This window comes from Geotrypetes seraphini, chromosome 7 (assembly GCF_902459505.1).
Source record: "Geotrypetes seraphini chromosome 7, aGeoSer1.1, whole genome shotgun sequence".
Taxonomy (NCBI): domain Eukaryota; kingdom Metazoa; phylum Chordata; class Amphibia; order Gymnophiona; family Dermophiidae; genus Geotrypetes; species Geotrypetes seraphini.
This window is the reverse complement of record NC_047090.1, coordinates 24,991,080-25,001,974: the sequence shown is the minus strand read 5'-3', so window position 1 is coordinate 25,001,974 and position 10,895 is coordinate 24,991,080.

The following is a 10,895-nucleotide window of genomic DNA, read 5'->3' as shown; positions in this document are numbered from 1 at the left end:
AAGAATGAAAAATGGGCAAACAGCATAGACTGCACGGAGACTGGCACAGGGGTCCGCAACAAGCCCTGTAAAAAGGAGGCCATCTCCGTCCAGAAGGTCTGAATCCCCTCACAACTCCAAAGACCATGAAAGTAAGAATTTACCTCCCCCGAACAGCGGATACATAACTGAGTATCAATACAACCCATATGGTAAGCCTGACTCTGGGAAACGTAGGCCCGCAATTGGTTCCATTCCTTTTTTTAAAATTAATTTATTTATACTGCTTCAAATTATTTCTATTTATTTATTTTCTATACCGTTCTCCCAAGGGAGATCAGAACAGTTTACATGAATTTATTCAGGTACTCAAGCATTTTCCCTGTCTGTCCTGTTGGGCTCACAATCTATCTAATGTACCAGGGGCAGTGGGGGGGATTAAGTGACTTGCCAAGGGTCACAAGGAGCAGCGTGGGTTTGAACCCACAACCCTAGGGTGCTGAGGCTGTAGCTATAACCAGTGTGCCACACACTTCCCTTGTACAGAAAGATTTACCAAAAGCAACCAAAGTTAATAAATTATCATACAAGAAGAACAAATAATAATAATACGCTTAAATTCAGCTCAAGTCTTCAATTAGGATCCAAGGTATACTAAAGCGAGTTACAAAGAAACAAAGCAATAAGATAAAGAAACTGATTAGCTGAGTTATGAGTATCTAATCATTCTAAGAGCACTCAAGTTTTTCCTGATTCCAGACGCAATACTGACAGGAAAGTTGTCAGTTGGGAAGGATCAAAAAAGACAAACTTTTGCATACAATAATGTATTACACATTTGCATGGATGGCCAAGATCGAACGTTGCCCCTAGAGCTATAACTCCAGGTTTTTGAAGCAAAAATTCACATTTACGCCTCTGAGTATCCCATGCTAGATCTGGGAACATTTGTATCTTGAGGCCAAAAAATTATTTTTGTTTACTTTTAAAGAAAAGCCTGAGCAACCCGTTTTTATCTGGCGCCAATGCTACAGTTAGAAGCAACTTTGCCGCTGTTGCAACTTCCCTGTCAGAAAGTTCCAACAAAGCTGAGATATTTAATGACTGTTAATTAGTCTCTTGTGATTCTTGCTTCTCAGTGGTTCCATTCCTTATAATATTCAATCTATTTCTGATCAGTTTCCAATTGATATAATGAATTTATAATACTGTAGAAGGAGGAAAAGATTTCAAGTGCTCTAAAAATAAAGCTTACAACATTTCTTGCGCTATTTCATTCTATTGAGCCATCATTAGTCATAAAAACCTCCTCTATAGCTATTTCTTCAATTTCAATTCAGTTCGATGATGTAAATTCAAAATTTTTTTTTTTTTGCTTATTTAAATAATATAAGGTATGAAATCCAAAAACATAAGAACATAAGCAGTGCCTCCGCCGGGTCAGACCATAGGTCCATCCCGCCCAGCAGGATGGGCGGGATTAACCCTTTACTTAACTCAGGGGTCCTTTTACTAAGGCACGCTAGCCGATTTAGTACACGCTAAATATTAGCGTGCAGTAAACACTAAACGCATCCATTATATTCTATGAACACATTAGCGTTTAGCGCACGCTAAATCGGCTAGCACATTAGTAAAACAGGGGGGTCAGTCTTTACTGGATCCGGGCAAATGTTTCTTGCTGTACGGAATTTCTCCGTTTCACTAGCGTGGTTCTTCAGGAGCTGGCCACTCGAATGGTTCCGAAATTATGTATATTTACTAGAAACAGAAACCTAAGACTGAAGAGGCCAAGGTTGTTCTTCGTCATCCCAAATTAAATTACTTTACTTATAATTAATGTACTGAACTGCTTGTAGAGGAGTTTAGATTTCAAACTCCTATTGGTAATTATTTTTAAAAATGGCGCCTCGTCGTTTTTAATGCTATAGAATGGCCGTGTCCAGATCCAGTAAAGACTGAGTTAAATAAAAGTTTTTGGATTTCAGACCTTATATTATTTAAATAAGCAAAATATATATATAGCTATTTCTTCATTTTAAATTCAGTTCAATGATGTAAATTTATTTATAAATATATATATATATATATATATATATATATATATATATATATATATAATATATATATATAATATATATATATATATATATATATATATATATTTATAAATAAATTTACATCATTGAACTGAATTTAAAATGAAGAAATAGCTATAGAGGAGGTTTTTATGACTAATGATGGCTCTGTAGAATGAAATAGGGCAAGAAATGTTCTAAGCTTTATTTTTAGAGCACGTGAAGTCTTTACCTCCTATTATAAATTCGTTATATCAATTGGAAGCATAAGAAATAGATTGGAAGTGAGCCTTGAAGATGTGCGCAGGCAGATAGATAAACTAAAAATTGACAAATCTCCAGGTCCGGACAGAATCCATCCAAGGGTTCTGAAGGAACTAAAGGAGGAGATAGCAGAACTACTGCAGCAAATATGCAATCTATCCCTGAAAACAGGCGTGATCCCGGAGGATTGGAAGACGGCCAACATCACGCCCATCTTTAAAAAGGGATCAAGAGGTGACCCGGGAAACTACAGACCGGTGAGTCTGACCTCGGTTCCCGGAAAAATGGCGGAAGCACTGATAAAAGAAAACATCGATGATCACTTGGAAAGAAACAAACTTCTGATAACCAGCCAACATGGTTTCTGCAGGGGGAGATCGTGCCTAACCAACTTACTACACTTCTTCGAAGGAATTAACAAACAGATGGACAGAGGTGACCCCATAGACATCATATACCTTGATTTCCAAAAAGCCTTTGACAAGGTGCCTCATGAACGATTACTTCGGAAACTGAAGAACCATGGGGTGGACGGAGACGTACATAGATGGATCAGAAACTGGTTGGCAGGTAGGCAACAAAGGGTAGGGTTGAAGGGCCACTACTCTGACTGGAGGAGGGTCACGAGTGGTGTTCCGCAGGGCTCGGTGCTCGGGCCGCTGTTATTTAATATATTCATAAATGATCTAGAAACAGGGACGAAGTGTGAGATAATAAAATTTGCAGATGACACCAAACTATTTAGGGGAGCTCGGACTAAAGAGGACTGTGAGGAATTGCAAAGGGACTTGAACAAATTAGGGGAATTTGCGACAAAATGGCAAATGAAGTTCAACGTTGAGAAATGTAAAGTATCGCATGTGGGAAGCAGAAACCCGAGGTGCAACTATACGATGGGAGGGATGTTATTGAATGAGAGTACCCAAGAGAGGGACTTGGGGGTAATGGTGGACAGGTCAATGAAGCCGACGGCACAGTGCGCAGCGGCCGCTAAGAGAGCGAATAGAATGCTAGGTATAATCAAGAAGGGTATTACAACCAGGACAAAAGAAGTTTGTCTCGGGCGATGGTGCGCCCACACCTGGAATACTGTGTCCAGATTTGGTCGCCATACCTTAAGAAGGATATGGCGTTACTCGAAAGAGTTCAGAGAAGAGCGACACGTCTGATAAAAGGGATGGAAAACCTTTCATACGCTGAGAGATTGGAGAAACTGGGTCTCTTTTCCCTGGAGAAGAGGAGACTTAGAGGGGATATGATAGAGACTTATAAGATCATGAGGGGCATAGAGAGAGTAGAGAGGGACAGATTCTTCAAACTTTCAAAAAATAAAAGAACAAGAGGCCATTCGGAAAAGTTGAAAGGGGACAGATTCAATACAAATGCCAGGAAGTTCTTCTTTACCCAACGTGTGGTGGACACTTGGAATGCGCTTCCAGAGGACGTTATAGGGCAGAATACAGTACTGGGATTTAAGAGAGGATTGGACATTTTCCTGCTGGAAAAGGGAATAGAAGGGTATAAATAGAGGATTACTGCTCAGGTCCTGGACCTGTTGGGCCGCCGTGTGAGCGGACTGCTGGGCAAGATGGACCTCAGGTCTGACCCAGCAGAGGCATTGCTTATGTTCTTATGACTAATGTCATCAAAAGTGATTGTCCGGGTTTTGAAAAGCCTCCTCAAATCGCGTCGGGCAGGGAGGAAATCCACACGTGCGGATTTCCTCCCCAACAAGAGCAGGCAGCAGGAGGCGGAGCTAGGGTAGGCCTGGGGCGGGATTAGGGCATTACAGGGTGGAACTGGGTGGGCCTGGGGGCAGGGCTGGGGGATCTGGATTTTCCGATTGGAAAATCTGGCAACCCTAAGAATGAGTGCATAATCAATCACCCTACATATTAAAGGTTTGGGTGAATATCCACTGCGATCACCATGGTACATTTCAGTTAGTGCTGGGATGATCCGGGGGGGGGGGGGGGGGGGGGAGGGGGTGAGTGGAATCTTGGCAGAGCTACGTAGAAGTTATGTGAGCACCAAAGATATTCAGTGCCAGTGCGCCCACAGCTAACTGCCACTGTTCCCTCTAAGCTGAGCTTGAGTTCTCCAACTGCACTGCTACCAGTAGGAAGTGGTGCTTCAATATTGTGCTTTCAATTGCTAGGAAAAGGCAGGTTCCCTGGAATCCCGAAGAACTTGCCTATCCCTGTCCATTGAAAATGTGATGGTGCAACAGCTCCCCCCCTCCCCCCCAACTGGCAAGACTGTAGGTGGAGGACTCCCGCTCTGTTTACAGGGAACAGTGCTAACTAGACAAGTTAGACTGCAGAAAAGGCTGGCCTAACTTTGGCCTGCTAGCTACGTAGGTACAGTACCGGATATCATCAGGCACCTGCATAATTTCCAGGTGGCACCACTGACTTGGATAGTCAGTGCCAGTATATGGGTGACTGACATGCGGTGGCTGCCATCAATGCCGTTGTTTATGGAATCTGGGCCTAAGCAAATAGACAGAAGGAGATCATTACGTAGCTTGGGTGCCATGAAGAAAAAAAGTGGAGCTTCTGGTAGAGTAGTCGTGAGCATTATTTTGGGGCCCTGGGAAGCACCAAGTGATTTGCTTCAAGGGGGAATGTAGGGGTGTAAGAAATAACCAAGGATAAAGAGGCTAGCCAGTGTATGCCATTGCCTTGTTCTCTGAAGATACACATGCACCAAGCCATGAATGGCTTTTGGGGGCCACCACAAGTGTGACAGCTTCCAAAGCAAGACCCTAAGTGGGGTGAAGATGTCGGCACCATGCCACCTCCCCTGGCCATCCCAAGGTAATGGAGGGTTAGGTGGCTTGTCCAAGACTATAAGATGCTGCTGTGGGATTTAAACCCAGGCCATTCGGTTCCCAGCCCCCACTGCTCTAACCTTAAGGCTATTCCCCGAACTGGAAATAAAAAAATACACATACAGTCAAATGAACATCAAATCCCTCCTCAAACAAAAATGACTTCAAGTTCTTTTGAAATGAATGACAAACCTAGTTCCTAAGTGGACTCGTGGTAAAAGTCAACTGTGAATGCAATGTAACCCAAAGCTGACTGGAAAAGGGCATGTCACATTTACAGTAATGTGTTTAGAGAACAGGCCACATCTCAACGACTTCCCAGTGGACACGCCTTCCTTTCAGAAACACACAACATTGCAGCTCAGGCCTTTGGTTGGGAATGGGGAGGGTGTCCTCTTCCCCTGGATGCATATAGGGAAGAAGTATTTGATAACACAGACCAAAGAGCATGCTAGGCCCTCCAAAGCCTCCAGTCTAGTTGCAACAGTAAAGACAGGTAATAAAAGCAGGAAGAGCCTGTTTTTACAGCGCCGATTCTTAAGGGATAGAATGAAATTGTTAAGATGCAATTAGGTCCTGTTTTCAGAGGTTTTACTACTCTGGGCACATAAAGAAAGCTCATTTTGAAAAAAAAAAAAAAGGGCCCCATTGAATGAGTGGTAAGCACACTGTGATTTTTGTATTTATTGTACAATTCTATTACTGGCTACTGACTAAACAAATGTTTGACTCATCTGCCTGACAGTTTATGGCTGTGGCTTCTGTTTTAATCGACACATTTGTGGGAAGCAAAATCCAGTGCCTTGGCATCCGACCGCAGAAGCTTCTCAGAACACAATTACTAACACGGCGGGAAGGAGTCTGCATTTTTGTCGCTCATTAGACTGAACAAAAGACACTCCCACAGGTGGTCGGGAAAGGAGTAAATGCTGTGACACAGGCCGGAGGCAGAAAGAATGTGGATTGGGAAATGGAGAGATGCCGAGAAGCTAAGGCAGGGACCCAGACTAACTTGGGGAAGGACCTTTCACAGAGAAACACACCGCACTCAACCATCTTTTTGTCACTGTTCGCTTAAGGCAGGGGTGACCAGTGTCAGTCCTCAAATAGATCTTGTGCATATTTATTGCTCAGGAAGCTATTAACTACAATATTTCATTTTCAAAATACTATACATATTTTTATTATAATTTATCAAATCCAATAAATAAATAAATCCACTGTGATAAATGGTCCTAGACCCAAAAATGGTGCCTGGATATTTAGCCCTTGATATACCACCTTTCTGGTGATATAACCAATGTTGTTTATATATTATACTAGTCTTTAAGCCCGTTACATTAACGGGTGCTAGAATATATGTCTGTCTGTCTTCAGCACACACCTCCCCCCCCAAATGTCTCTCCATGGCCCTCTTCTGTCTTCCCCCCCCCCCCCAGAGCAAAGCTGTCTGTCCCCAGCACACTTCCCCCCAAAGCAGCCCCCTTTCCCTATCTCTCCATGGCCCCTTCTGTCTCCCCCCCAGCACACCCCTCCCCCCCAAAGCAGCCCCCTTTCCCTCTCCCGCTGACTCTCTCTCTCTGTCCCCCTTTCTCTGTCTGTCTTTCTGTCCCTCTCCCTGCCCCTGTGTCTTTCTTTCTTTCTGTCATTTTTCCCCAGTTCCCTGTGCAGCAGCATTTCCATCCCACTTCCCTATGCAGCAGCAACAGCATTTCCCTCCTATCCCCCCCCCTTTCCTGTGCAGAAGCAGTAGCAGCATTTTCCCCCACCCCTTTCCCTTCTCTTACCTTATCTTTAGTGCTCCGTTCGGCCCCTCCCCCTTTTTTTACTGCCGTTGTCGATCCGGCCTGCTCCTGACCCTCCCACCGCCGACAAACCTCGGGGCTCCAGCCGCGTAGGCAGCACTTTAAACACGCTGCTTCGCGGCCTTCTACTGCCGATTTCCTTTGCCACGTCTGTCTCTGATGATGTCATCAGATCGACAACGGCAGTAAAAAAAAAACCCGTAAGCCGCGCATGCGCACTTCCTATGGGTCGCTACAGCTCACGGAAAACCGGCGCACGCATAGGAAGTGCGCATGCGCGGCTTACCGTTTTATTATGTTAGATATTTCTCTGTCCATAATGGACTCGCAATCTAAGTTTTTGTACCTGAGCCAGTGGAGGGTTTGAATGACTTGCCCAAGGTCACAAGAAGCCACAATGGGCCTTCATCCAAGCTCCCCAGGTTCTCAGCCCTCTGTCCTAGCTGTCCCTCCATGGGCTACTGTCCTTTATTTCTTAATCTGATGCAACCTTTCAGTGGACCTCAGACCTTATTTTCATCTAACCGACAAGCTAACGTTATTATAGCCCAGAATCAACCTTTGCTCACATTTTGTTTGGAAACAGATGTGATCACACCTGCACGCTCTGCCCCTCCTCAACCCAGCTCAAGCACACACTGTTGGTTTTGTTTAAATGAGAGAAAATATTAACTTGGCCTTTGCCCTTGTTTAATTTCAAAGATGCTGAAGTTTAAGGACTTTTCAGACCTCCTGCCCCCAGTGACAGCCCTACAGATGACACCATCTGTGCACAGCGGCAGCCTGAGGGGTAACAATATTTATACGCCATCTGTAACAAGAGCTCACGGGCAGTTTTCTTTTTATTTATTTATTGTAGCATTTATATATGACTTATAGCCTAAGTGGTTTACATTCAGATACTCAAGCATTTTTCCTTCTCTGTCCTGGTGGGCTCACAAGCTACCTGGGTCAATGGGGGATTAAGTGACGTGGAAACACTCCCACAACCACACAACTCCAAGGGAACCAATTAGTATACAAATACAGTAAGTGAATATATACCAGGGGTGTTTTGGAGTGTTGGATTAAGTGTCTTGCCCAGGGTCACAAAGAGCAACATAGGATTTGAACCCACAACCTTAGGGTGGCGAGGCTGTAGCTCTAACCACAATGAATAATGATTCGATTATACCGTGCAACAAATGTTGCGCTCTCATTTTCAGGTATTTCTCAAAGAGCCATGATTTTAACGTTTTCCAGAATTTCAAGTAATTTGCCTCATATCTAATTGAAATGGGGAGAGGATTCCACAAAGAGGGGGGGGGGAGGGGCGGTTACTAAGGGCCTTGTATACTGAGCCGCAATAGAGGTTTCTAACGCGGCCTGGGGTGCTAAATGCTCTGACACTCATGCTAGAATGAAGAAGTTCGATCATGTAACACCTTCCTACTGACTTCTGCATTGGCTGCCGATGGAGGCACGGGCGAAGTTGTCCTGAAGCTAAGGGGGGACAAGCTCAGGACAAATATCAGGAAGTTCTGCTTCACGCAACGAGTGGTGGACACCTGGAATGCTCTCCCAGAGGAGGTTATTGCGGAATCGACCGTCCTAGGATTCAAAAGCAAACTAGATGCACATCTCCTTACGAGAGGGATATGGGTGACTAAAAATTACGCCAGGTGTACACCTGGCAGGGCCTCCGCGTGTGCGGATCGCCGGACTTGATGGACCGAAGGTCTGATCCGGAGATGGCGCTTCTTATGTTCTTAAGTTCAGATGTTTTTGCTTTAAAGTACTATTTGCTTTTGCCCCTAAATATATAACGGAACTTTTTTTCTCTCTCAACCAATAGACATAAGAGAAGCTCACACTTGAATTTTGTTTCTCCACCGGTTAAAGGATGTAAATTTAAAAGACATCATCAACATCTTTTCTCGCATCATGCAGCTCTATGGGGTAAAGATCTGGAACAATTGCTTATGCCTACTACTTACGGGGAATTTAGGAAGCACCTAAAGCCGTATCTGTTCATGAAGTATTTAGGTAACTGACCTGGGCAATCTTACTCCACAATAACTGATCTCATGAGCTGTTAATCACTAGCTTTTAACTTTGTTAATTCTACTCAATTTGTAGTATCTTTTAATCTTTGTAAACCGCAAAGAACTTAATAGTCCTGCGGTATATAACCTGTTATTATTATTATTATTAAAAGGGGAGGAAGGGTAAATTAAAAAGCTGATTTTTTTTTTTTTTTTAAAGATGTTCTAATTAATTCAGAAGGGGGTAATTCAAATTTATTCAAGTGAGATACGAAATGGTCATAATGCAATAAAATCTGAAATATGGGAAGGACATTCTCTACATAAAATTTGAAATGTTAAACATACGATCTTAAATTCAATTCTAGCAGCTAGCAGCTGTAGGCTCTCTCTTACTAAGACGCGTTAGAGGTTTCTACCGCGGCCTGCAGCGGTAAATGCCCTGACGCTGCTCCGACGCTCATAGGAATTCTATGAGCATTGGAGCATTTAGCACTCTGGGGCTGCGATAGAAACCTCTACCGTGGCTTAGCAAAAGGGGGTGGGGTGGGGGGGAGTAGATTTACTCAAAATTGTCCTCACAGCTATATTTAGCAATAGCTGAAGACGGGATAGAGATAATTTTGCAATAGCATAATAAGAGAAATTACAATAATTTAGTCTAGAATGAACAAATGCTACTACCAATTCCTGTAAATTATCTAGCGATAACGTGCAGAATTTGTAGTCCTCTAATTCCACACAGCCTTGTCTGTGGGGCACAGATACTGTAGCTACATACTCATAATGGTTGCGATAACTTGTCTGCTCTAGCAAGATCCATGCCGATGGACCACAATGCATTCTAAACCAGTTTTGTCTTGATGGAAAAAGAACGGTATATGCGTAACCAAAAGATAATTTATAGTTCTATCAGTACAAACACCCCAGATAACATGTTTAAACATATTCTGCGTTCCTTTTTGTAATAGTTTATAAAACTTTATTTACATTAGTGCTTAATCACGGCCAATTGTGAATAAAGCGTTAGATTTCCTTCAGTGACTCTGACGAGATCAAGCACCAGAACAAGGATTCATCAGCAAGGATAGGCGGCCGGAGTGTTTGTTATATTAATTTCCTTTTTTATTACATTTTGAAACAACTGTTGTTAATAGTTTGCCCTATTTATTCCAGTGTCTTTCAAACTGTGTGCCACGCACAGGGATGCACCCCTAAGAGATTCCGGGTGTGCCACGAGAGATTCCAGAATTTGACTTTATTTTAATAAATTCTCTTCATAGATATACACTAGAATAGATGACATGTATATCACGTACACAACAGTCTTTCAATGTTATGAGCGTCTGTGTGCATAAGGATACAACCACTCAGACAGGCATCATTCTTTGACTTGATTGGTCCTTGAAAACTAACTACCGTAATTTTATTTTTTTATGCAGTAGTTCTCCTAACTTGAGCAACAAAGCAATCAAGGCTTTGTTACCATTTGGATCTTATCTTTGCGAACTTGGATTTTCAGCTCTGACACAAATTAAATCGATAAAAAGAGAACGACTGCAGATGGTGGGTGATGAAATGCATGTTTGCTTGTCAACTATCGAGCTGCGTTTTGCATTAATTTGCACTCAAAAACAAGCACATCTATCTCATTGATTAGTAATTCTATCTAGTTTAGTTTCACTGTTCTTACAATTACCCATATGTAGCTTAAAGAACTTTAAATAAATAACTAAAATTTAGGGGTCTTTTTATTAAGGTGTGCTAACTGATTTAGCATTTAGCGAGCGCTAATCTTTAGCGTACCTTAATAAAAGGACCCCTTAATTTTTTATTGGTTTTGCAATTTTATAATTTTAGTTGTAATGTGCTATGAAAAACATTTGCTCCGTTTAGTGAGCCAGAGCTAAAA